This window comes from Suncus etruscus, chromosome X (genome assembly GCF_024139225.1).
Source record: "Suncus etruscus isolate mSunEtr1 chromosome X, mSunEtr1.pri.cur, whole genome shotgun sequence".
Taxonomy (NCBI): Eukaryota; Metazoa; Chordata; class Mammalia; order Eulipotyphla; family Soricidae; genus Suncus; species Suncus etruscus.
Window position 1 is genome coordinate 77,534,105 of NC_064868.1, and position 23,050 is coordinate 77,557,154.

The following is a 23,050-nucleotide window of genomic DNA, read 5'->3' on the forward strand; positions in this document are numbered from 1 at the left end:
CATCATTCTTTTCTAAAGATTATGTTCCAAGCAGTGGTAGGTCGGTTACATGTCGTGTGGAGTATGCAGGCAGTTTCCACTGGAAATAAGCTAGGGCAAACCTGCTAGTAACACCAAGGCAAAAAGAGCTGCTATAGTCACAAAAGCAGAGACTATAAGGTATTAAAGGCTTGATAATAGGCTTGAGGTATTTAGGCTTTAGACTGTCAGTACTACATCTTTGTATCCAAAAGGGTGCTATTCACTGTTGCAAGATATATACTACCCATTCTCTTTCTAGCTATGTTCTAAGTCCTTAAAGCATCTGAAATCACTGAAATTATTTATAAAGACTGATAATCTGCTTCTCCTGCCCAGATACTTACTGGCACCATCTTGCATGATGACAGTTAATCTCAGGTGGCAACAGAGGAATAGTTCAATATCTGAAATCTAAAAGCTGTCAAAGAAATGGTATCATGAAGAATTTCATTTTACTGAGCATGTCTATCTGTTCTATGCACAGAAATGACAGGAGGAGGGAACTATCTACACAGTGATATTTATCATGATGTTTATTAATAGTATTTTCTAACAGAAGTATTTAACTATTCATCAGAAAAGCATCCAGAAACTGAGACTTCTATGACAGAGTATGTGATCAATTAATTGGGCATGAACCAAAAATAACATAACTATGAAAGCCTATTTAGTAGGCTAAAGAGGAAAGAAATCACCTTTTTTATGAATGAGCAAAAAAGAATACTTTGTTTATTCATAATGACTATGGATTACCTTTAGAGAAGCTTTCCTTATGCCTTAATATTTCCAGCCAACAGGGGAAAACTATTACCTAATTAGAAGAAGCAGATGCACTGACTAATTTTTAGGGATAGATATTCTACTGAATTTTTTGAAGATGACCGTTTTTGTCAAACTCTTTTCTTCAGTAGGGACCACTCAAAACTATACTTTCCAATTAACTCATGCTTAACAAAACAGTCAGCCTGCTACATTTAAACAGGTATGACTATGAAAATCAATGGTCTGTAGTCATATTGTAATAAATATTAAATACTAGTTATGCTGTGTACTCTCTATGGAACCATGGGAAAGTTACTAAAGAGCTCCAAAATTCACTTTCCCAATTTAAAAATTAGCTCTTATAACAATTATTTTGAAAAGTTGTTTTGATTATTAAAATGCAAAGGTAATATTTCATACATGGCTTATAGTCATTAAATGGTGGTTATTTGTTATTAATTATTAGCAGAAAGAGAAAGGATGAATGAAGGACTTACATAGGGACTAAATTCACTAAAAATATTTCAAGGAAGCCATGGATAAAAAAAGCCCCTGTGTCTTTTTTGGCTCCTACTGGGCCTTTAAAACAAGTAAAGCAATTACTCATGGCCTCATTTCCAGGAGGATGAAATACTCAACAATTGAAATGAATTGACTCATAATGGTACAGTATTTAAAAGTTTAGTAAAGGAGTCAGGAGGTGATCATAAGACTTGTGAAGTCCCCCATTTAACTTTTATGCACCTACATTTCCTGTAGATTTAACAATCACTGGCTGATTCTTTCAAAATATTTTTGTGAAAATCAAATATGTCATAAGAGATTGATATAGATGGTAAATGAGTCAACAGCCATAAGCATTATTATATCTGTCCTCATAATGTTGTTCTTTTGGGGGGCAGGAGAGACGCACTCAGTTGTTCTCAAGATTAACTCCTGGCTGTATTCAAGGGACTATAAGCAATGCTGCTGGGGTTGAATTTGTTCAGCCATATGCAAGGAAACAGTTTTACCCTATGGAGTAATTGCTCTGGTCAATTATTCTCATCATTTTTTTCTGAACCACACCTACTTATACTCAAGGATAACTCATGGAAGTTCTCAGGGGATGAAATGGTGTATGTGGGAGAGAACTGTGGTGGCCATGTGCAAGGCAAGCACCGTACCCTCTATTCATTTTCTACTGGTTCACTGAACCATCTGAGATACATTTGACCAGGCATCTGGGCTTCCAATAGCCCTTTTCCTTGGCAAAGAATTAATCATAGGACATAAACTGTAGTATAAAGCATTTCAAAATTATAGAAAATATCCAGAGAACTGGATTTTTTTCCTAGCTTTTCCTGCACCATCCTGACTTTCAAAGAACAAATCTGCACAAAGTTGACTGCACATAAAATTGCACTTTTGGGTACTAGAGGCCAATGTACTAAGATATAGAAAATTAAGCCTTGGTTGCAGACACTGAAGAAAAATCAAAATCACTTCACTAAAACAAACAAAATATCAGAAAAGGCTTTCTTCTATGATCACACTCCTACCATTATTTCTTCAATTGATAATAAATCACTTCACCATGACCTGGTTCTTCAATTGGGCCAAATCTATGTGACAAACTTTGTTTTTGAGAGAGAGGCAGCAGCAAGTGAGGCAGAACTAGACAGAATGAACTCTTCAGTTTGAGTACAGGATAAATGGACATAAAAATGATTACTGGAACATCTAGAAACCTTTTCATAAAGTTTCTTTTCTATTATCATATAACAGCTTGAAATGAGAAAAATGTGGGTTTTTTTCCCTCAATTTCGGATAAGGCTGCATGTGGAAAGGAAATGGATTTAAAATCAGCCAAACATACATCAATGCCAGTTCCAACACTGACTTGTTTTGTGCCCTTTGGCAAATCACTATAACCTCTCTGACTTTTAATCTTTAAGTGTAAAATGTACAGAATAAATGTTCCTCTAGGTGTTTGTTGATTTACAAGAAAGTGATTTAATCTTCTATGAGTAAATTAAAAAAAACACATTACAGTCTATAGTACAAGATTTGAGTTCTAAAATTCTTAAATTCTGCCTTTAACTGGCATCTTCACTAAAGAAGATGACTTGTGAATTTTTTTATTTATTTTTTAGGGGGATTTGAGACTGGTGGCTCTCAGGGATTACTCCTGATTCTATACTCAGAAATCGCTCCTGGCAGGCTCAGGGGACAATATAGGATGCCAGGGATCAAACTTGGGTCAGCTGCTTCCAGGGCAAAACACCCTACCCGCTGTGCTATCACTCCAGGCCCTGAAAATTGTCTTTGAGATATACAAATATATAAATATGTATAATAGATATATAGATATACATATCTATATATGTATAACTATATATCTATATATACATATATATCAAGGAAATAAAGTTGAGCCCCATAAAAGATGTAAAGCTTGGGGAACTAAAGCTACACATTAACTTCATAGCAAAGTGAACACAAAATCATTCAACTGTGAAAAAAATAGAACTTTTAGGGCTGATAATACCTAAGTTATGTCCAAGCAGATTTTATAAATCGAAGCCATAATCATGAGCACCCAAGAATATGTCTTAGATTGCCAAAAAGAACTAAAGACAAAGATCAAACGTTGAGCCATGAAATTCCGGTCGGGCCATGAGGGTCCCAGAGTGGAAAAACAAATAAACAAACAAAACAAAATGCAAGAAATTCTGCAGGTCCAAAACCTGAGAAAAGGAGTGGTGAAGGCAAAATTAGAAGACTATGAGATATCAAATATCTAACTTAATCAAGACTTAGATGAGCGTCCCAAGCAGGAGCTATATGAGGGTTCTAATATTCCTAAAATTCTTAATCATATTTAGCTATTGAGACAAAATCCACCCCAAATCTTAACAATTCTGGAATTCTGAGGTTGAAGGTAGACTTTCCATTTATCTTTTATTACTCAATTTACCAATTAATGGCTTGATATATCAGTGCAAGACAACAGTACTCCTGATATTTTTGATATGGAAAGAGATTCATTGAGCATTTTTTGGATTTTTTTTTGCCTTTTTGCATGTACTACATCCTATTCTGTAGTTGACTACGTTCATAACATATACATCTATTCTCCATCAGCCTCAGCACCTGAACTGTTAATCATAGAATTACGATGCTTCCAGGGCTTTGCCTTTTATTTCTTTGTTGGTTTCTTTTTTGTTTGCAGTTTTCCTTCGAGTTCTTCAATGTGGTTCTCCAACTCTGTGTTTCTGCTCGTAAGGCTTGTTACTTTGTCATTTAATTCCTTCATTTCTTTTTGTATGGCCTCTCTCATGTTCTTTGACATTTCTTCTTTAATTTGGCTGATTCGTTCATCCATGGATTTCTTATATTCGGTCGCTAGGGTTTCTTTGATTTCTTTTATTAATTCTTGCATTTCCTTCCTCATGGCCGCTTTTAGATTGTTTTGTTCTGTTTTTGTGGTGCTTAGCTTTATTGTTGGAACTCTTAATAGATATTTGACACTTCATTTCATAGGGGTGGAGTGTTTCACCTTCTTTTTCTCCTTCGTCTCTCAAACTGATGACAAGAGCCTCTAGAAGAATTCTGATTATTTCCGGCATATTAGACTTTTACCCCAGTTTATTATTTTTCTCCTCTTCAAACAAAACCACATAACCTGAACTAGCTAGTCCTGCCCCCCAATTAGAGGGGGAAATAAAGGAGGCATCAGGACCAAACATGTGTAAGACTACGAAGTAATAGGAGAGGTACAGAGGGGACCACATATTCTAGCAGCCCTGGGGGTGAGGGAAGAGAATATGGGCGGTAGGACGAAAACGGAGGAGTAGGGAAGACAAACCGGTGATGGGAATCCCCCCTGATTTTATGTAAATATGTACCTAAAATATTATTGTCAACAATATGTAAGCCACTATGATCAAAATAAAAATTATGTTAAAAAATGTAAACATTTTAAATTCAGAAAATAAATATATATTATATAAACATTGAAAAAAAAGAATTACAATGCTTATTATACATAGTCAAAATTACCACTATGCTTATTATAAAGTGCCTGTTAAGAAGTAAAGGGGGGGTTACATTTATTGATACAACCCAATGTGTAGGAATGTTAATCAACTTGTGCAGCTGAAGAGAACCAGTCAGTCATTGGATGAAGATCTGTGCCAAGCTTTCTCTGGCACCAAAGTTTGTGTTCTATTGAACCACACTACTGTACTGCAACAGAGAACAAGAAGAGTGACATTTGGTTGAAAAGACCTGGAAAAACGTTGTTGTTGATCTTGATCTTTAAAATAAGGTGTATTACTGGGTCATATCACTTATATGTGGTATTTAGAATAACTGTATGAATAAATTCAATATTTTAAATGGAGGTTGTTGAGAAGACTCTAGACCCCACAGTATAGTGTAGAGAAGGAAAGAAATTCAGTGGAGGTAGAGAAAGACAAATTTGAAATAATGGGGGGACTCAGGTGCATTAGCAGTGTTTTTAAAAAGGATGTAATTAATATCCAAATCAGAGTCAACAACAATGAAATCATGAGAGCCAAACTTTAACCACCAAAATTAAAAACAGGCTTGTTATGATGGCAGGCTGGGTGGGGGTCATGGCACTGGATGGACCCTGGGAACATTGGTAGAGGAAGTTTGATGAATTGACTCACTGTTTGACTAACTGTTGTTGGAATTATTGCTGTCTAAAATCTAACTATGAATAATTTTGTAAATCACAATAATTTGAATAAATTTTTTAAAAAGATGGTCTATGACAGTACTCCACTGACTTGATAGGCTAAGACACCAGAAAAATGCCCCTCATAGTTCTGAAGAAGAGATAATTAAAACTAAAAGTGTTGATAGAACCATTCTTTTTGGCATGTCTCAGAAAAAAACTTTGTCTCTCCCCAGCTTCTGCTGCTTGGCAGAAGTCCTTATTGTGCAATGACTTTTAGTTACATTACTCCAATATCCACCAGCTTCCAAACAGGAACTTGCTCTCTGTGTGTCTCATCTGCGTTTTTAATGACTTTAGATAAGAACAGAAGTCACTGTATTAACTCATCTGATCAACTATAAACTTAATAATTTATTCACATACACAAGGACCTTTTTCCAGATAAGGTCTCATTCTGAGGTTGAAAGTAGATAGGAAATTGGAGGGAATACCAGTCAACCCATTCCAAATGGATCACTTTCAGAGGAGAAAATTTACAAGTTATGGGAAGGGTCAGTATGAGAAACAAACAGTAAAACATAGGACTTATTTTGAAAGCTGTCAGTGGTTTACTCTGTGAGGAAAAGTTAGTGGCAAAAAAAAGGTAGGTTGAGGTCAGAGCACTATGGGCCTAGAGCAAGTCCCATGGAAAGAAATTCAGCAGATAGAATTCCAAATGGTTGATTAAAGTTTTTGATACCTTCTAAAGGAGAAATGACATTCATGCAACTGTCGTTTAGGCTTTGGTTAGTGTATTCATTTCCAAAGCACAGAGGTAAGAGAAAGAAATTTACATGCAGAATTATCTCTTTATTCATCTTCCCCCACATACACGCAAGTAGGAAGATGTTAAAACAGTGTTTAAACGGAGAAATGTAAGAAGGAAAAGTCACATACTTCTTCATTATACAGAATCATCCAAATGTGTTTTACATCATTCAGACATGACAAATGGTCAGGGGTTCTCTAAGATCCAGAGGTGCACCAAATCAATGAATGATCTACAGTCTCACATATCAAACAGATTTATTTTTTGAATGTAATTCACAATCACAGATGAAAAAGCTCCATCAAAAAGTGTTTTATTTCTTTAGGGATGTAATTCATTTGAAATTTACTATTTCCCTTTGTTACCTATTACATATAACAGTAGTAACTAATATAAGTCACTGAAAATATGAAGAAACCCAATAAGTACCATTTTTGAGAGCCTACTAAGTGCCAAAGTGTGCTCATATTTTATGAAATATTCACAAAATATTTTTCAACATTTACTAAACTATTTTTCTTCTGATGATAGAAGTGATGATTAAAACAAAGCCGTATTCAATAACCTGGTTCAGGATAGAAGAGATAATTAATACAGAGATTAAGGCATTTGCCTTTGCACACTGCTGACCCTGTTTTGAATCCTGGCACTGCATATGGTCGCCAAGCATCCCTGGACATAAAACCAGGAGTAAGTTCTGAGCGTCATTGGGTATAAAATAACTTGGCTCCATGTTTATTTCATATCAAAGGCCTTTCACTTTTCAGTGTACAACGCTGAATAAAATACGTTATGAACATCTGATATAACCACATTTAAGCAATATATTGTATTTCTGGCAAAGCATTATATATGTACTTTCAGGCAATTTCAGTTTTCAATAAAACTGCCCTGCTTGGAGGGAATTGTATAATCACATTTGTCATATCTGTATTGGGGGACAGTTATTAGTATCAAACAAAAGTATGAAGATGAGATTTCAGACTTCTATATAAAGAGCTTTGTCCATAACTATCTCCTTTCTCTTTTTAGTATGTCATTTCTGTATTCCTTAATTCTCTGGAGTCTGGAATGGAAAATGTCTCCTTTATTTCTATCCAGTATTAAGAATACTCATATTTTCAGGAACAAAAATCATTATATCTATAGCACTCACCATGGATTACCCCCACAGTGATAAGACAATTATCCATTTTATATACGTAATTTCCATTTAAGATAAGTGAGTAGCATTATTCCCTTTTTACATGAATGCACTGGCTCACAGAAAGTTCAGGTAACTTGTCCAAAGTCACACTTCAGGTAAGAATTAGGGCCACCACCTAAATTCAGGTCTGTTAAACTTCAAAGACTTCCTATTGAATTTTGAAGTATACTGTTCTCATCAGCTCATTCTGATAAAAATGAACTGACAAATTAATATATATAATACATAGTACAACATACAACTAAATATGAGGTGCATGTTTTACAGGTTCAACAGTGGCTTTGGAAAACATCCCAAGGTCAGGGCCCAGAAAGATAGTTCACTGGAGTCCTCCAGGTGTGAGCCAGGAGTTCAACCATCAGTACTACAAAAAAGAGCTATGAATCATTGGCCACACTCCTTTCTCTTTCAGACCCTAGCAATCCTTTCTAAATCAGATAACCAACAATTAAAAAAAATACCGAGTCTCTTCATGACCATGAGGTAAAAAAAACAAAAGCATAAAAATAGACTGCAGAGGAAACAGTAATAGCAAAATGGGTAGGGAGCTTGCCTTGCAGAAAGCCAAACCAGGTTTGATTCCATGTCTCCCATTTGGTCTCCCAAGTACCTCCAAGAACATGCACATACACCACATGTGCATCACCCTTGAGTACAGAGTAACATCTGAGCATCACTGGGTGTGACCCCCAAACAAAAAACTTAACAATACAAAATAGAAAACAACTTTTTAAATTAAAAGATCACATATATTTATATAGAAAAAGAAAAAAATATGTCATTCACCATCTGAGAAAAAAATCACAAGCCACATTTTAGGCAGAGTTCATATCCAGAAAATAGAAATAACTCCTACAATTCAATAGTATGAATATGAACAAACCAATAAAAATGATGGAAACGTTAACACTCCACAAAGGAATATATATGATTAGCTAAAATGCATAAGACAATATTCAGTAGAGGCATACCATGGGAGCTCATATTAAAATCAAAACATATCCTACTCAAGAGAATGGCTGAAAGAGGAAAACTGCAAATACCAACATGTTGGCAAGTATGTGGGGCACATGCAACTTTCACACATGACTTCTACATGGCACTGTCACTTTGTAAATAAGCTTGGCAGATTGTTGAAATGCTAAGCACACTCTTATAATTTAGGAATTTCCCTATGCAGGTAAATATTGAAAAGATATAACAACATCTACCTACAAAATGACTGAAACAAAAATGGTCATGGATAAATTATCAGAAATAGCCTCTTCCTGATAAAAAATGATTTTCATCACCAGGAAACTATTAAACAAATCATGGTATATCATACACTACAATACTGTCTGGTAATAAAGGAGAAACCACCTATACACAAAACAACAAAAACAAATCATAAAACCAACATGGAAGTGAAAAAAAACAGACACAAATGATTCATAATGTGTATGATTGCATCTATAGAAAAGTGTACAAAAGGAAAAAAACAATTTCTCTATGATGAAAAGAACAGAAAAGCTTTGTCTCCAGTATGGATTGGGAGGAAGAAAGACTATCTAGGGTGAAGGAATTATTTTGTGTCTTGATAAGATTGAGGCTTATACAGATAAAACATTTGTTAAAGTTTATATAATTGGACACTAAATACCAATGGCAGGCAAATATATCCCGAGCTGAATCTCTTTCTGTGTCAGTATATATTTATGAATTATTGAAAATGATATTTTAAGTCATACTTGAGTGCATCCAAAGCCAACATTAACATATCCCAAAAGCATATACTTACTGAGCTAGGCACTTGCTTTTAATGTTGAAGATACAACTGTGATTAAAAATAGATAAAATCACTCTACTTAGTACAATTTGCTAAATGTCTAGAATAAGTTACTGAAGGATGTTGAGAGAGAATCCTGCAGTCGGTGAAGATTATTGTGGACACTAAAGGGAAGAGGATGGAATAGATTAAGGGGTAAAGTGTCCTTATTGTGATTGGATAGCTTTGGAACTCTGCTAATAGGAGTGGAGTCAATTTAATATAAAAGGTATGAATTTAAACCACTAAAACCTATAATATTCTCTACCAGTGTAGTCTGTGAAAAGCAAGTACTAAATAAAGTAAATAAAAATGTCACAAAGATAAAAAAAAAAGCGTCAGAACCACAATTCATACTCCTATCTGGGTTCAAAGTACATGCTCCTAACTACTATATTCTGCTACTTTTCTGCTTTGCAATCTGCCTGGCAAGATTTCATTCATTCTCAGTCCCTGGAGAGGTTATATCCGAGTGTAAATCGATTTCTGGCCTCCTGATAAAATTGCCATTAATTCTTCTGGAGCACAGAGAAATTACAACCAAAGAAAATCAGGGACTGGGTATCATTGCCATATGATAAAGCAACCACAAAGCTCTGTTGAGTTGTGATTTCCATTCTATTACTACATGCCTCACCCACCAGCTCCCCGACACAACAAAACTAGCCCAAGCACCCACATAAAGGCTACATTGCTATTTGAGGAGAGTGTGTCTCATACACACACACACACACACACACACACACACCAGTGAGTCTGGAAGCTATGGGGGAAAAGAAAATTACAGAACTCTAATTCAGAAAATATCGGGGATTAGCTCATCCATCACCTAGACAAAGGTGTCTGAGAATTGCCCTTTTGCTTTAAGTTTATTATTTGTTCATCTCTCTCTCTTTATCTATCTCTATCTATCTCTGTCTCTCTCCCTTGTCTGGTACCAGAAAGCTGTTGCCATCATGCTGAAGCAACTTCTAATAAAGGGAGGGCAGGAGGACAGTATTGCCCATGGATAATGCAGCTGGGTCTCAGTTAGGTCTCTTGACAGTGACAAAGTAGGTTGAAAGATTGGGGTGGAGAACAGCCCAATAATAGCTTGAATTGCCTACTTGATGGCCTGCAGCCAACAAGGCTTCCTGCCAGGGCCAGTGCTGGCTGCTTCCTTAAGAATTATGGTGGAGATTGTTAGTGGCAAGCCAACAGGATGGTACTTTGTTAAGGACAAAGGTTAGGCTTTTGACGATGATGTGATTTCTAATAAAGTCCAAACTACAAAACAAATGCAGGTCACCAAGACAGTGAATTGGCAAAAAAAAACGAGACAGAATGAAGATTTTGATGGGATTACACCACACGAGTCAGTATACTTCCATTCTCTGCCATTTAAAGACTTGTTATTATCGATCATTTTCGACTTAAACTGGGTTGCATCCAGGTTCTTTGAGAAGTTAATGTGGTGTGCATGGTAGGTTCGCAATTAGATGAAGAACAAGAGATGGCTAAGGCTCTGTCCTGGGTGCAAGGGAGCATTGATGGTAGTGTCTGTCTATCCTAGAGTTCAACTTTGCTTTCTGATTCATCTTTACAAGGGATGTAACGAAGGGTGGGATTTGAAATGATGGGTCTTAGAAATGCTTCTTAGAAATGATGGTCCTTTGAAATGATTGTTCTTAGAAATTATGGTCAATTGGGAAATTATGGTCAATTGCTCTCTCATTCACGTCACCCAGGAGTGTGCATTGTGGTTAAAATAATTTTAAAAACAAGTGAAGCCGATGATCTTTAACGCAAAAATTTGGTAGTTTTCATGTGAGGTATAGAAACTTGTGTGGAGTGATAAGATCCTTGAAACCTCTGTCACTATATGCAAAGGGAATGCATATATCCAAAAGTAGACTTTTTTTAGGGACAGAGATAAAAGTTTTTATTTAAGTTTGAAAGGAATCCAGGCTATATGCTGGAAAGGATTTTGGAAAGTTTAAAAGTCTTAATAATTAGAATATTTGGATATGGCCTGAAAGAGCTTAAACACATAACGAGAAAAGGAAAGCAAGGGAGACAAATCAACTTCTATCTAATCATCCACATCAGAAATAGTGAAATCATTACAAACTACACAAAGTCTCTTCCAAGAGGAAACTGGGAGCATGGTCCAAGCTAATTAGAAAGGATTGTAGTGGGGAGAAAGAGTTAAGAGCTCCATAATGCAGGATCAATGCAGAAACAATTTGAGGGCCTTCTACAAAGCTTGGCACAGCTGCTGGGTAATATTTAGCAGAAAGGTAGTTGAAGAATGAGCAGGCACAGAAATAGGTTTACTTTTCACCTCCATATGAGATTTATGTTGAACTCAAGACAAAGAGAACAGATGGGAGTGAAAAGTTCAGCTGCCAGAAATAGAATCCCCATGTGACTTTCTTGGCATATAGTAGGCATTCAATAAACACTTACTGATGGTTAGGACACTGACCCAAATCACTCACTTGGAGAAATATTAAACTTTTTTCTAGTCCCTGAAGTCATTACCCTATATTTATGGAGATCTGTCATAAGCTCTCCTAGTAGATTCAGGTAGGTGGGGACATTGAGATCACTAATAAAGCTAGAGAGCTCTCAGAATTCCTATAGTTACATATTGGTCTGAGTTTAGGGACGAACTGACGGGAATTTCTTTACGAGTATCTACACATCTTCCTTGGGGGTTGTTTTCCCTGTATTTGGTCCAATTTATTTATTTCCCTATGGTAATGTGTACAGTGACAGAAACTTTACCTCCAAGGGAAAAACCATCTTGATGCTAACTTCCATGACTTGGTGGATTTTCCATAGATACCCAATTTCACTCTTTAGTCTGCATACCTCATTGGAACAAAGAAAAAATAAATCATAGTAAATCTTCATTGGTGAATTGCTGCTGTGATTAATTCTATCATATTTAAGCATGCTGTTTGACTATTAAAAATGTTGTGAAAAGTAGGAAGCTAGATTAGATTTAAGGACTACTCTTCTTCTCTGTAAATGGGGATGGTACTACTCCGCTTGTTCATACAGATGCCCAATAAAAATCTGCAATAAGCTTGTTGAGCTACTGCCTGCAGCCAAGTAGTTGAATTGCAGCTCGTATTGAGTTCTTTTTTTTAGGAGTGGTCTGGATTCCACTTTCGCCAAATTACCAGTTTATAAACCTAAACAACAAACAACTTATGTCCTTGCAGTATGAAGTATGACTTGATACAGAAGCTACAAAATTTCTGTTCTCAACTAACCTGTAGAGTAAAAAGGTTTTATCGAATCATTTGGCATGCAGGTGATAAACAGAAGAGGACAGTGCTTTTCCTTGATCAAAAATCCCTTATCAGAATGTGGCTTTTGGCTCTCCCTCCAAGTGTTCTGAAGATCATAGTTTGCATATCAACTCCTTCAGAAGCTTCCTTCATCCCTCATCCAGACAGTGCTAGGCATCTGAACTCTGTGTCCCTACTGCAATCTGCACTGACCTTCACACTGCATTGCGACCCATTCACTAGTAGATACAATGTTTTGGAACAGTCACAGCATTCATCATGATTCCCACTTTATCCACAGGGCTAGTAAAGTGTTTGACATATAGAAGTAGGCTCAAAATGTGTATTAAATTGATAAAGAAGCAAATGAATGAAAGCCATGATATTAAGTGCAATTATAAGATGTGGAACCCTCGATGTAGCTTTCCAGTTTCTTTAGAGTGCACTTTTTCTTGCATAGCTGGTTTCCTATGTTCTCTTCATAAGCATAGTGTAAATGAATCTGATGTACAAATATCACAGGGATAGGACAGGTTCTAAAATGCTTTAGGAAGCTCAGTACCGATTATATATTTTATTTGGTCAGGGGAAAGTGATGCATGAAAATTTTAAGATATCTGTAGTAGAGCATCAAACCAAGCACGGATAACACACCCATGTGGTTAGTTCTGAGGAGACTGAAAATCAGAAGTATCTTTATAATATCTCTAGCCACAAATGAGGACATTGAAGAAAAGTCATTTTATTTTATATCTCAAACTCTAAAAAGCAATATGACTGCCCAAAAATGAGTGGTGTAGAAATTGTAGAATCAAACAGAGGGGTCATTTTGACAATAATATAATACTGGAACTTTGTTGGTGGGGGAAGCAAGACTCTTATTTATCAGTACTCATAATCATCAAACACATACTCATTACTAAATAAAGGTGCAAGGCTCCCTAAGCTTTAGAGTAGTACTCATATTTATTGATCACGGTGTGAAGCTGTATTCCCAAAACCTTAGCATATTTTAAATCAATGGAAAATAAATAAAATTTAATTAAATGTTTAAGAGCTATTTTTATTCTTCATATTTTACTGAATATTATCTTATTTTGATGTGTCAAGTTTAGCAATAATTTTTGTTACTTTTCTACCTCTTGCAAGTTCTGACAATGATTTTATATATATACGTATATATATATACCAATAGGATGTCATTCATTACTATGTAAAATCCAGCTCTATTACTGTATCTAGTACTATATTAGATAAACTTAATTTGTTTTACTTGAATATAAAGCAATTGAGACAATTTATAAGATAAAGACAAAAGAGATATTCATGACTTGCATAACTTTTAGGATATATCTTATGTTATAGCATGTCAGTCATATTTTTCTTGACTCTGCAGTTATGCTGGTTCGTAATTCAAAACTACTTGACTCATCTTCCATATAAAAACAAATATAAATAAATGAACTGCCATTCTCCATTATCTCTCACTTTCTTTCCTTGTTCATTTCTTTATGAACTTAGATCAGTTCTGAGTACTGACTAAGGAGTTAGCTGGCACAGTGCTAGTTAAATTAAAGAAAAATCAGGTAGAATAAAAATATATGGAAAGCCGAAGAAGTTGTAGAAATGTATCCTAGGATGTGTTTCAGTAGCAGGATGTCTGCCTTGAAGATATGAGGCCTCAAATTCTCTACTCAGCACCAGCCCACCTGCCAAGTGTGATTTCACAGCATTCCTAGTGTGATCTCAGGCACACCATTCAACTGTTTGATCCCTGGTGAGCACCAAAATAGTAGGTGCCACTCAAACATTGTATTGACAACTAAGGAGAAGTGACTGAAGAGGGGAGTTATAAAAATTAAACTTGCATGATGTCTTTTCCCTCTAGAATGTATGAATTCTATGAAGAAAGTTTGTCTCTGGATACAAGGTAGCATGCTAAATGTCCAGACATAAATATCTATTGAAATAATGACTGACATATTCTGAACTCTACATGGTTTGGTATGACTGGTAAATAGAAATAATGAACGTTAAAACAAGTTAAAAAATAAATAGATTGGACAAAGCATTTGTACATCACATTAAAGAATTAAGGCTTTAATGGCTGGAGAGATAGCATAATAGGTAGGGTGTTTGCCTTGCATGTAGCTGACCTGACATCCCATATGCTCTGCTAAGTTCATAAGGAATGATTCTTGAGTGTAAAGGGTGAGCCCCAAGAATTGCCTGGTGTGGTCCCCAAATCAAAGTCAAAACTAAACAAAAGTTTAGGCTTTCATCTCCATAGGCGCAAGAATCTATTCAATGATTTTGAATAGAAAAGTAATACAAGCAATTGTGTTAAAAAAAGTATTCGTAACTGCATGCAGTAATGCAATGGTCTAAATGGGGTTACTGAAAACACTCCAGGCCCCATAGTTTAGTGAGGGGATGAAAAAAATTTGAGCAGAAGAGAAGAAAGACAACTATGAAAGGATGGGGTACAGAACCAAAGAAGTCCCAGGTGCTTTGATGGAATCTAAGCCAAATTCAACACTAAAAACATGAGACCCAAAATTTAACAACCAAAATTAAAAATAGGCCTGTATGATGGCAAGCTGAGAATATGGGTGGTGGTATAGGAAGAGCTCTGGGAATATTAGTAAATAGAAATTAACACTGGTAGTTGGATTGGTGCTGAAACATTGTATACATATAACCCAACTACCAAAAACTTTGTAAATCATGATGGTTTAAATAAAAATATTTTAAACAGCTATTCTCAAGTTAGGGTGGTGAAACAATAGAAAGATGAAGAAAGAGAACTTATATAAAGTAAAGAGGCCTAGATTATGACTATCATCATTTGAATAATGAGAACATGAACCAGAATGGTGCCATGAGGGTGGAGAAATCTATATCAACAAACCCAAAAGATCTTTGCCATGCAATAGAGTGGGATGTATAGTGTGGTTACCAAGAATAAAAACTGGAGAATAATCTATATGTTTGACTTATGTGGTATCCTCAAAAAAGATTTCAAATATAGCAAGCACAAAAATTTGTAGTGAATGATGAATAACAATATAAATTTTAGTGTCACAAGATAGTTGTACACTGAAAAAGAAAATGGTGTCACAATTATGGAACTTGTAAAATAGTACTTTTGATTACTATGTTCTTTTTTAAAATAATATATTTATTTATGCACTATGATTAAAAACATGTTTGTAGTTGTGTTTCAGTTATAAAAAACACTTCCCAGGGCTGGAGTGATAGCACAGTGGTAGGGCGTTTGCCTTGCATGCAGTCAACACAGAACAGATCCCAGATAAATTCCTGGAATCCCATATAGTCCCCTGAGCCTGCCAGATGTGATTTCTGAATGCAGAGCCAGGAGTAACCCCGAGCACCACCAGGTGTGACACACAAATAAACACCCCCTCCACCAGTGCAACCTTCCCACCACCAATGCTCCCTCATGTTATTGTCTTATAAGTGTTGTGAACCAAAAATGCATTGTTTTAAGAGTACTTCTAATTCAGCTATCCTTGCAATAAGTTGAAGGCTGGAAATCATGTCACTGATTCTCATGTATAATCAGCAATAAAAAACTAAATTTGAAATTCTAGCTCCAAAAGGAACTCTCAACACCATCTGACTCACTAACTACTTCCAACCATATGTCTTGTTTGGTTGACAGTCAAATCATACAAGTGTATCAATCAACTTTGCTTTTGACCAACTTACCTGCAATAAAGACTGTACATGGAATCAAAAATATTATTATTGGACTCCAGTAAATTCATAGAGATGTGATTGTATGTGTGTGGTTGCATGACTGAGTTGCACATGCATAATGCTAAAACCAAAATGGTGGAAAGGGAAAAGTCATGCCACAGGGGCTCTAGGTTTGGGTCCCATTATAACCACCATTCTAGTTAAACCTCACAACAGGCTTAGCACTGAAAGCTGAGATACAATACTTTAAGTTTTAAGTGTTGTTAATTAGGAATAATTTTGCTAGTTAATCTATTACCTTCTTATTTGTAGCAATAGTTTCTATTATGGTGCCTAACATCCCAATATTTATTTGAGAGAGGCAATAAGTGTAGACATCAAATCCTATTTTATAGTGATTCAGTCAGAGAGTCAGGGGCACAGCTATAATTCCTGTCCCCATAGCCTCCCATAGCCCAAACTATATCTTCTTGGCCATGTTGTTCCCACAGAAAACTTAATGCAGAAGGTGTAGGGAGAAAAATGCATCTTTTAACCTGGAGATTCATGAGCTTCAAAAGCTGCCAATTCAATGCTCCAAAAATAGACTTTTCTGAAAGCCACTGAACCACAGTTTGCCACAATCCTTTCATTGCAAGAGAATATAAATGGAAATTTATACCAGACACACCTTCAGAAGATATTTCTGTTCCAGAAAGCACCAAACAGGTCCAAATTGTATTATGACTAAAAATGCCCATATGAGTTGATCACAGATAACTTGTCAACTTACATTTATCTACTGGAATTTTCAATCTAGCTTTTCATAGTTACATAAACCAATTCAGGCCACTGTGGGTAGCTAAGACATTCCAATGGGGAATAAAGGTGAAAAGTCACATTAGTAGGTGGCTTCTGCAAAAGACAGGAGAGAGCCGTGAGCCACAGAAAGGACAAAAAGTCAACTACATGTATTTAATAGTCAGCACCTCATACAGCACCAAGTTCATAGTTCACCAAGTTCATATACTAAGTACATAGTATAAATTAAGTCTGGAGTATCACCAGATGTGAACCCAAAATATATATGTGCATCTATATAATCTTGAACATATTCACTAAATCATCAGAATAATTTAGATGACTTTACGTCAGGAAGAGACTTCCTTCATAACGTTCATATATGTTGGGTGCAGGAAGAGAAGTATGAGCTCCCAAGTTTTATTTCTAGCAGCACTGATGGCCCCTAGTTCCACTGAGTGTTGTTACCCTAGGGACTAACAACCACTACTGCAGTGTCTATGGTGAACCTGAGAACTACTGAATCTGAGAAGTTTTTCATAGTTTGATCCTAGCAGTGAATCATCCAGACCAATTATCTGAGTATTAGAGTAATCTATGAAGTAACACCAAGGCTCCCCTGAGCATCATACCACACAGATGGCATATATTCAGTAAAAATTCCACAAATATCTGAATTAATGAAAGGCTCATGTAGGAAGTAGAGGAAATGAGGAATCAGAGTTGAGTCATGGTAACATAGAAACTATGCACATGTAGAATATCCCAAGCAGATTTTTGTCTCAATTTAATACCATGGATCAAAGGAACTCTAGGCCTGAGAACTTTCTATAGTTCAGGAAGTCTGAACTTTATCTAAGAAGGAAAAGTTAAGGCAACATATATCATTTATTGCTTCTAGAATATAAAGTTACAAATGGTCACTAAACTCAGTAGGAGCTAATTATCTTACCAGAGTTGCCAGTTTCAGGAGAGAGAAAAACACCTTATTATATGGGCAATCATTTGAGTTTAGTGACAAAGTCACTGTAATTGGACTGAGTTTGCAGAAAAAACTCAAGGCTGAACATGCCATTAACATTATTTAGGGCTTGAAGTAGAACAGGGGCCAAAGGGCCTAACCTGAGGAAACACAGAACTGAAAAACATGGAATGAAGTAATAATGAGAGAATATACAAACTATAACGTTATTTTTGTTATTTTTGTTAACAGAATGAGCTGTCCATCACCCTTTATTATAAAGTGCTATTAGGGTATATGAGAAGGTGATTAAATAGTGAAATTGGGATGGATTCCAGTATCCCCTTTCTACTTGAAGGTAGGGTGATTCTATGTGTTATATTATCTGAGGGTCATGATGTCTGTAACTTTCTCTCTCTCTCAAATCTCTCTTGTGTTATTTGGTTCATTTTTTTAACTTATCCTACTTATATTTCCTGACTTAAAAAACAAAGACAACATACAAGACTCTGCCTAGTAGAAAATTCATGTCTAGATTTCTGCTGCATGTCCATTCTGAGACCCTATTGTCACCTCTCAATTCTCTTTAATTTTTGAGGAGTTTTGGGACACATCTAGAAATTCTTAGGAGTTACACCTGGCCCTTTGATAAGCAAGTACAATTGGTTGACACAGGGGTCAATATGGGGTTCCAGAGATCAAACCCGGGTTGACTACATGCAAGGCAAACACCCAAGATTTAGCTTCCTCAATTCTTTTTTTTATTATGTCTTACTACTTCTAAGGTTTTATTTTTAATATTTAATAAAATTAGCTGAGATAATTATGAATTAAAAGTCCTTCATAGTTTTATTTCAGGCATATAGAGACAGTGAATTAGGACTATTCCCAACACCTGTGTTGACCTCTCTCCACCAGAGTTCCCAGCATGCCTTCAATACCCCCACACTTAGCCTTCTGGTCTACCAGTGTAACAGATCCATTCTATGTTTAGCTTGTAGTTTGGGTCTCTTGATTCTATTGTCATGGCACCCAATGCACCTGAGACCACTTGACCCTCTGGAACCCATTCGCTTTTTTCTTCTCTCAATTTGTAGAAAGACTTAGAAGTATCAGATAAGTAATCTCTCAAATCTATAGGAAAACTAAGGGAAACAAATGTCTGGAAGGATATGAGGCAGCTATTACTGGTTTGGGAGTCTAATAGTTGATAATTCAACTGCATTTATTATAGTTAAAGATAATAAGAATGTGAACAAACTACGTTCTAATATCATAATATATTAATACAAACTACTACCAGAGTTAATACAGATGTAATCCCTGTTCTCATGGAACTCTTGTGCAAACAAATGATGTTTATGCAGCTACACCAAACTTGAAAACCCAATTAGAATTTGCAGCATAATTAAGGATTATGGAGTCTTGTTTGAAACTTTGGAGGTTGAAATATTGTATTTTCTAAACATATTGACTGTAATACCTAGGAACTGACTGAAAACCTTTTCCTTTTCCCCTAAGTAGCCTTTTTGTTTCTTTCAAATAGCAGCTTTCGTTGAGTTTTAATGTTAAAAATAGTAAAAATAACAATAAAATAGCAATACTCCTATGATATGATAACATATCAATCTAACACACATATCATTGACACCTTTCACACCCCTGATCTCTTTTTATAGGGAGCCTGTGATACGTGAAGGGAAGCATTCCTATCTCCATTTTCCAGATGAAGACGTAGGTAAAAATAAAAGTACATTAAATATCCTGATCATGAATGCACACTTTGAAAGTAGCAGAGTTAAGATTTACCACCAAAATTCTCATTCTAAACTTGACCATCACATGTTGTTAATATGTAGACTCTGTCTTCATAAAGACTTTTAAGACTTTATGCCCAAATACATTTGGGTATTCTAGGAAGTTTCAGGGGACAGACCTGGCTTCAATCCTCGGCAACCCATATGATGACCCGAGTCTGCCAGGAGTGATTTCTGAGCTCTGAGCCAGAAATAACCCTTGCACACCACTGGGTGTGGCCCCAAAACGAGAAAGTAAAACAAAAGAGACTGGAAATATACATGAAGGCAAAACAGGGAAGAACTTTGTTATTTGAATATTAAGCAAGATAAAAGACTATCTGATAGATATGAAATATTACAGAAGTTGAGTATAGCAGTGAACAAGATCACTGTGTTATCTTAGGGGTTCAATCTTATTGCATGTAGGTAATAAACAGGGAAGCTGAGAATTTGGCTTAAACTGAACAGTGACGTTTGAGAGAATTTTCCAGGATCTGCTATGTTCTATTTTGAGCTATTATATTCATTTATTACTTCTCACTATCAATAGGAAAATAGTTTCAAAACCTGGACTTGCATTCATGGACATTCACTGACAGCTATTATTTTTAGGATAGCCTTCCAAGACTGTATTGTCTGTGTTCTTTTCAGGATTCAAAAATTTATTCTATGGCCCTAGGGGCCATCCCAAAATGCTTTCCAATGACTTAGAAAGTAGAGGATGGCAGTTTTAAGAAAAATATTGCCTGGAACATGTGTGAGGATTACAGCCATTACCTCTATTTAAAAAAAGTTAAAAGTATTTATGAGAAATTCTTGGGTAACAAAAAGCCATTGAATTGGATGAGGTGGGTTATTAGCAGGCAGGATGACACTTTGTACAAAGATAATGGTCACAGTAACAAACTTTGGAATTTATTGTTCAAATTATAGTCCTATTTTCTGCGGTCAAATAGAATAAAAGGTCAGAGTCACCACTGACTTTGCAGAAATCTGCTGAAGTTATAATTTTGATATGGATGAATTCTATACACAAAAAGAGGTTTTATGAAGCTCTATAAAATAGCTTCCTTCACAATAGCAAATGTTCAAGCTACTTATGATATTAACTATGACTCAGTGAACATTTAAAATATTAGAAATGCTAACAATGAACTGTTTTAACTTGGGTATAAGAAAGGAAGAAATGGGTTATTTTAGAAGGTCTATAACTTTGTTCACATATTAAATATTGGTTGAAAGCTCTGTCTAGATAACAATATAAGCAATTCTCAATTCATATATTGAAGCTCGTAACTATTCGCCTTCCAAATATAGTTAGTTAAATTCCTTTCTTGACTTATATTAAGTGATTTTCCTGTAAATAATTAGCTAAGCTTTCAAGTGGAGCTTCAGTGACTATAAAATCTTAATTGATCTTGTCTGTGATTTGATACTGAATATATGAGTAGAGCCAACACTTATCTAATCAAAGACAACATATAAAGATACTGTTATGGGAGCTGAGGGACACAGTAAACTGCAGAGTGCTTGCCTTGTGTACATAATGTCCTGAGTTCAATCCCCAGCGTAGCCCTACATAAGCAAATGTTATCTCCAGCAATATGTGGATTCCTTGGCAAATCAAGAGCAATACAATCAATCAATAAACAAGTAAAAACTATTTTAAAAATACTAATGTATAAGTATGTATATTTTTTGCAACTTCCAGACCAACAACTTTCATTTTTGATCCTTGCACTATAATCATCTTAATATACTTCTGAGTGTCTATATTATTGACTTTACTTTGCTGGAGCTTCATTGCCAATCACATGTACACAGCCCTCAACTTCTATTTCATTGAGGAGCACAGATATAAAGAGACAGAATCAGTAATGGAGGAGACTGGAAAAGTAAAATAAGAAGCAGAGAGAGGAAGCCGGAGAGATAGCATGGAGGTAAGGTGTTTGCCTTGCATGCAGAAAAATGGTGGTTCAAATCCCGGCATCCCATATGGTCCTCTGAGCCTACCAGGAGCGATTTCTGAATGTAGAGCCAGGAGTTACCCCTGAGCGCTGCCGGGTGTGACTCCCACAAAAATTTTTGAAAAAAAAAGAAGCAGAGAGAGAAAAAAATATGAAGGCACTAACAAGCACAACAGAGCTGATAGATACAAATAGGAGGTGCCACAAAACTGACCCATGATTCAAGTTACTGCTACCAATTATTTGGCATTTACTGTCCTTAAGCCAGTTTCTTGGATTTCATAGCTATTTGTGTCACACATTATAATATATGATAAACATTTTAACTTTGTGAATGGAAATCACTTCCCATGCTTCTAGAAGTATCATGAGCTTTCAAAGCTCAAACTATGATCATACACATGCATGAAAGCGCCTTAACCCCATGACTATCTTTGAATTTAAGTCATTTTTTACATTCATATAACTAGTTATAACCTTCATCATAACTAGTTTACTCTGGGCCATTAATGGATTTCATTATCTGAGGTCACTGACAAAAACAAAACCTAAATTTTGAACCTGGTGATCAAATTTGTGGCTACAAGTTCTATGTGTCCATTTAAGATTAATTATAAATTATTATTGAAAACAGCAATAATATTAATTTATCACTAGTCAAATCCAAATGTCAAGTGTTTAATAGTTATACATCATTAATGACTTGTGAAAGATAGTGTAGATATAAAATATTTTATCATCATAAAAATTCTCCTGGACATCATTATCTTAAACCATCATTTCATATGTGACTTGGTAAACCTTTCATAATACTATGTATCCTCTTCCTCTCTACAGATATACCCTTTCTTCCTCAAGACTTGTCTCTGTGTGAAGGTAATGCACTTTCTAACGTTTATTGCCCATCGGCTTGTTTTTTATATATTCTTTTATTAAAATGCTTGATGATTTTAATGAACAGTGGTTTCAAAAGTCAGCAGTTATTTATTAGATCATTATGGCCCACCTCATTCTACAGAATAGGAAACTGAAATACTGAATGGTTAATATGACCGTATGTCCAAAGGCATACTACTAACAGAAAACAGAATATTTGAATCTGAAGACTTTTACCCCAGAAAAATTTGTCCTTTATGTTAGTGAGTGATTTTAAGGATTTTAAAATGAACATGTAAATGAGGTTTTTATATACTGAAATGCTATAATTTATTTGATCATTTTAATTTAACCAAAATTACAATGAA

At 35.5% G+C, this 23,050-nt stretch overlaps 1 protein-coding gene across 2 annotated transcripts in view; it reads right to left on the minus strand.

Annotated features, from left to right (window-relative positions):
* Positions 1-23,050, minus strand: part of FGF13 (fibroblast growth factor 13) — a 610,838-nt gene that overhangs the window by 365,712 nt on the left and 222,076 nt on the right. The gene's annotated exons all lie outside the window — the stretch shown is intronic.